This window comes from Schistocerca americana, chromosome 3, assembly GCF_021461395.2.
Source record: "Schistocerca americana isolate TAMUIC-IGC-003095 chromosome 3, iqSchAmer2.1, whole genome shotgun sequence".
NCBI classification, from domain to species: domain Eukaryota; kingdom Metazoa; phylum Arthropoda; class Insecta; order Orthoptera; family Acrididae; genus Schistocerca; species Schistocerca americana.
In genome coordinates this window covers 333,411,152-333,417,110 of record NC_060121.1, presented here as the reverse complement: position 1 = coordinate 333,417,110, position 5,959 = coordinate 333,411,152, and positions in this window count along the sequence as shown.

Below are 5,959 nucleotides of genomic sequence, written 5' to 3'. Positions count from 1 at the left end.
TGTCAAATCCCTCCCTGGATAAGTGATGGACATTCTTGAAAGACACGACGCTTTAGATTTTGCAGCAAAATCCTTTGAATCGCCATCCGGAGTCTGTAGCATTAGTTCACTGGCTGCTTGCTGTGCACCCAGACTTACACGTGGTCAAGTTTCTGTGCAAGCGGCTTGTGCATCGGCTCCAGGCCGTCAGCATAAACAACTTTTGTCTGCTGTGTAGTCATGTCCTAATTGCCAGCGCAAGCATTCAATTCAATCCTGCCCCTCCTGGAAGGCTACTTGCTATTTTTGTAATCAAAAAGGACACGAACAGTCTGTATGTTTGAAACACGAATGTTCAAATCAATCTTCTGTTTCCCGGAAAAGTAACTCCTGGAACAGTTCTCCGGTCAAAACCAAATTCAAAGAGGCTTTACCTATGGACATTAATGTCGTTTCTGTTCCACAAGTGAACTTTGTTGTACTGAATTATGACTCACCTGGATTCGACTCTGAACTTTGTCAGTTGCACACGCACTACACGCCGTGCACACGACGCCAGCCTTGGTTGCGACGTGCTCACTTTGCTCATCAGGATGCTCAAGGGCATTAGCCACGACCTCTGACATTTTTTCACGATGTCAGAACAAACTTTTTAAGGATTTGCCTATAAATGGGCACACAATTACTTTCCAATTAGATACTGGAGCTGCCGTTTCTCTTATTAATGAGGAAACATATCATTTGCTTGGGAGCCTTCCCTTGCATGAAGCAAATGTGGCACTTGCAACATACAGTGATCACGACATCCCGGTATTAGGACTGTGTAGCTTGCCAGTGACATACCGTGGACAAACACAAGCGTTAACTGTGCATGTGCTTTGTTCCCATAATTCTGTCAACATCTTCAGCTTGGACACCTTCAATCTATTTTCATTAACTGTGTGTGATAAAGTACTGTCCCTCACCTCAAGTGTTCCAACGACCAGCATCGAAGCTTCGTGTAACAAATTTGCAGACTTGTTCCTTCGCCAGGTTTAGGCTGTGTGAAGAATTTTCGAGCTCGTGTTGAGTTAAAAGAAGATGCATGGCTGAAATTTTACCAAGCATGCCCAGTCCCACAAATGCTGCATGACAGAGTTGCACAAACCTTGCATGATCTGGAAAAACAAGATGTAATAGAACTTATTCCAGCATCAAAATGGGCTTCACCACCTGTTGTCTTAACAAAACCTTCCAGAAAGTTGAGACTATGTGTGGATACAAGACCACAGTCAACCCACAAACTGTTGTAACAACATTTCCATTGCCTCACCTGGAAGACTTGTTTGATTGGTTTGGACCCGGCAAATTTTTTTCTGAGATAGATTTGCAGGATGTCTATCTTCAACTACCACTTGATGAAGAAACCCAAAAGTTCATGGGAGTGAATACTCACCTCAGGTTGTACAAATACAACTGCCTTCCTTTTGGATGTGCATCTACCCCAGCCATATTTCAAAGTTATCCACAAACCCTTTGTGCATTGGTACCCTCTTGCCTTAACTATTTAGATGACATTGTCATGTCTGGAGTGACACCGATGGACCATTGACAAAACTTGCGTCATCTCTTTCATGTGCTTCAGGACAATGGACAGAAAATAAACGGAGACAAGTGCACCTTCTTCGTGAGTGAACTGACTTACCTTGGACATGTAATCAATACTCAGGACATACACTCATCACCGAAACATTTGCGAGCCATCACCGATTTGCCAGCTCTGACAATGGTAAAGGAACTGCAAGCAATGTTAGGCAAGATCAATTACTACTACTGCTGCTTTATACCCCATGCCTCTTCTCTTGGAGCTCCTCTTCATCATCTTCGTCAGAGAAACATTCCGTTTGTTTAGTACCAGAATGTGACAAGGCTTTCCAGAAGCTGAAAGCAGCATTGTTATCTAGTACTTGTTTAATACCCTTTGATTCTCAGAAACCATAAGTTCTCATGGTTGATGCTTCTCATTTTGGGATAGGGGTCGTTCTTGCCCATCAAACCGGTTTTCATGATCATCCAGTTGCTTTTGCATCTAAATTGCTCTCATCTGCTCGGAAAAATTATTTACAATTTGAGAAGGAAGCTTTAGCTGTCATTTTTGGTCTGACAAAATTCCATGATTTCTTGTATGGTTGCAAGTTTACTCTCATCACTGAACATAAACTATTGACTTCGTTGTTTCTCCCATTGAACCCCGTACCTCCACATATGGTGTAAAAATTGATTCACAGGTCTTCATTTATTTCACAGTGCCATTACAACATACTCTGTCAGTCTACTGCTCAGTGCGGTAACGCTGATGCGTTATCTCGTCTTCCCATTTCTGAAGACACAACTTTAGATGAATCTGAACAGGCTTGTATGTTTATTAATTTACAAAACGATGAGGTGCTTGAAAGGTTTTCTGCTCGACTCTCATTACGTAGCGGCCACTACTGCTGCCAATTCTTCTCTTAGACTTGTTTTGCAGTACATCGCTGCACAATGGCCTTCTTCACGGATTTCAGATCCTGTTGCTCACCATTTCTTTGCACACCGACAGCAGTTATTTGTGCAATGTGGTGTTCTTTTGCTCTGCACGGAGAATGATCAGTCCTGTGATGTCGTTCCACGTTCTTTGCAATCCGCTGTGTTGTGCTTGCTACATCGAGGTCATTGAGGTCTTGTATGGATGAAACAGTTAGCTTGCCATCATTATACCTGGTTTGGCATCGATTCTGATATTATCAAGCTTTGTTCTTCTTGCACGGTGTGTGCTGCCTATCAATATGCACCACACAGACATTTTTCTCTTGGCCCCATGCCATCGCACCTTGGCAATGCTTGCATTTGGATTTTGCTGGTCCATTTTGGAATACACGATTGTTGATTGTCATTGATTCAAATAGCAATTTTTCATTCGTTGTGCAGATGCCATCAATGACTTCATCACCTATGATTTGTGCCTTGACTTCAATTTTTTTGCATTGAAGGTTTGCCTCACATTATCATTACTGACGATAGACCCCAGTTTGTCTCTGCTGAGTTCGAGAATTTTTGTGACTCACAAGGTGTTCAGCATATCACTTCTGCTCCATTCTCGCCTCAGTTGAATGATGGTGCTGAACATTTTGTTCGCACATTTATGATGTAAATGTCTAAGTTGCATGAGTCGCATTCTCAGGAAGCCGCACTTCTACTGTTTTAGGTCTCTTACTGGTCACAGCCACAGTCCGGCTCATCACCGGCTGAATTGTTATACGGTTGTCCACATCGGACATTGATGCATTTGCTACATCCACTGAACCGTGTGTCTGCACCACGGTCATTTCCCAAGTTTTTGCCCGACGACATTGTATCTTTTTGCAACTATTGCGGCACTCACTGCTGGTTACAAGGTTCTTTGCCGCCTTGGCAATGCCTTGTATGTCATTTCTGGCCCATCTGGAGAGGTATGCCGGCATTGGAACCAGATTCACCTTGTACACCGAGGAGTCTCTGCTGCTCGTTGTATGATTTCAGGCCCGGTGCCCCGAGTCGACGTGCCTGCGCAGTTCCCCAGTGCCATGCCGGAGATGCCCGTCATTGTGTCATCACTACGGCAGCCCGGTGATTCCTTGGGCCCATTGCAGATGACAGTGGATGTGCCTCCAGATAGTGACGCCATGGCGGCCTCCACCCACACTGTACAACCTGGCCCCATGGATTGTGATTAATATTTGCCTGTCGGGTGCTCCGGCCCGGCAGATCCACCTATTGTAGTGGACACGCACACACCCCATGTTGATGTGCATCTTGGAGGTGGTTTTCTGGCATTTCCATGCTCCCCTCAGTCTAAATGGCGGGGTGCAGGTGGGCGAGCCTTGCCTGAAGTTCGGATCCCTACCCCCTCATCCATGGCAGCATGGGGTCCTCCCCCCAGCAGGCATAAACCCTACTCCACGTCTGATTGTAAATTTGTCGGGGAGGAATGTGGCATCAGCATTAAGACACTGCAGTAGAGGTTGCGATAATCGATAACAGTCGAGCACTTGCAATCTCTCTGGACTTGCTGGTGCTTGCAGTGGAGCCGTATAGAATGGAGAGACTTGCAGATTGCACTGACCAAGTCAGCTACAGGTCATGAGCGAAGTCACATTAGAATAGCCTTCAGCTCGCTAGGTTTGCAGCCTCTAGTTCGTGCATGTATTATGCACCTAATACCAGAATTGTGTTATCTTGCTTGTTGTATAATCCAGTTAATGTTTGTTAATGAGTCATTTGTATTCAAGAAAGATAGTTGTTATTAGTTATGTTCCTGGAGTGCAGTAGCAGGACAAAGTTAAGTAAAAGTTATTTACTAAAGTATTCCAGTACTAATTATTATAGAATGTTCCAGATTCCTACAACCAGCCCACTTACGCTAGCCTCTATCATCCCACTGCAAATCCCAGAGGTGTCGATCACAAAGCATCCTGCATTTGTGTGAGGTCATGACATGCTGTCATTGACCTTTACATCAGAAGGCAATGTTTGATGTCACATTACAGATGACTTCCATCAATCATGACTTTAATTTATTTAAATGAAATATTTCTTACTCATACATCTTTTTTATAACAATTCCTGTAGCACAGTTCTTATGATAATTTTTGAATAATGTTTATTTTAGTAATAATGAAACAGTTCCTTGTTTATTCTCCTTAGCCATCACAATAAAGTAAAGTGTCATTTGAATGATGAAAAACATTTTCCTTTCACCAGGCACACCCAATGAAAGAAAAATTATTGCTTTCAGGCACATCACAGTTTTATTTAGACAGAATTGCATTGGAGTAAGAAATGATCCCAGCTGTTGTTCTGCTTATTGTGCTGCATACTGAGCATACATAAAGTAATTTATAAAATGTGCCAATGCAAACTGATAATCCACAATTGACTGAAATTTGAGGACAATGTCCTCCTGATGAATCTGAAATGGCATGGAGCTAATGGAAATTATTTTGTCCAATCATTTTCTTAAAATACTTTCCACAGCAAAAAAATCTTTATTGAGGTTTACATTGTTTGTTCTGTGTGGAAACTGAATTTTATCAACAATCTTCTTGTTGTCCTCCTGAAAAACAGAAGTATCATTATTTCCAGGTCAAGACTCCAATAAAAGCAATGAATTAATTTCTGCAACTGGTTAGAAATTATTTCAAATTAAATTTTAGAAATTATTCTTTCCTATTTTTCCAGATTTTGATAGGTCAATTATAAGATTTTTGAGACTAAAAAGTCCTTTTTTTATTTTTGGTCCTAATATGTCAGAGGTTCCTGAAGATAGATATAAAGCTGGAGAAAAAGTAATCCACTCATACTTATCACTGTCATTGTTGTATATGAATGTGTCATAGCAAAACTTTATTGCACAACAGACCTTATCGTTTCTTGCCTCAAAATGATAAACTGCATTGGACACTGCACATGTGGGGACAACAGCAAGCTTCATCTTCACATCAGCTATGAATTAATGGCATTTCCTCTACACTTTTACTTGAAGTAAACTTTGTTGTTTTACACCTTCCTATACAGCATGATTTATTAAATCTACTCAACAAGGTTGAGGATGACTTAAAATAACCAATGTTCTTCTTTGTCACAATTTGGACGACCCAGTGTCAACAGAGCTCCATTGGTAACAGCACACTGCCTCTCATGAGCAACTCTACTTGGTTCATATCTCAAGAAAACTCCTCTAAAGAACTGTTGATCATGTTGTTTATTCAAGTTTGGGGGTCTATGATGGTTATTAATGGGGTGGGGGGGAGTGAGGAGGTAAAGGGACTTCGTGACCACGCTGTACGGCAAATCTTTTGGGTAGCTTTTCTTTCACATTTTTGTGAGTTTCATTTCAGTGCATATTAATCACTTCATGTAAGTCTTTCTCCCATTTTCAGAGATTTTAAAAGAGCAAAACCAGGTTTGCACTCTCTTTAACACT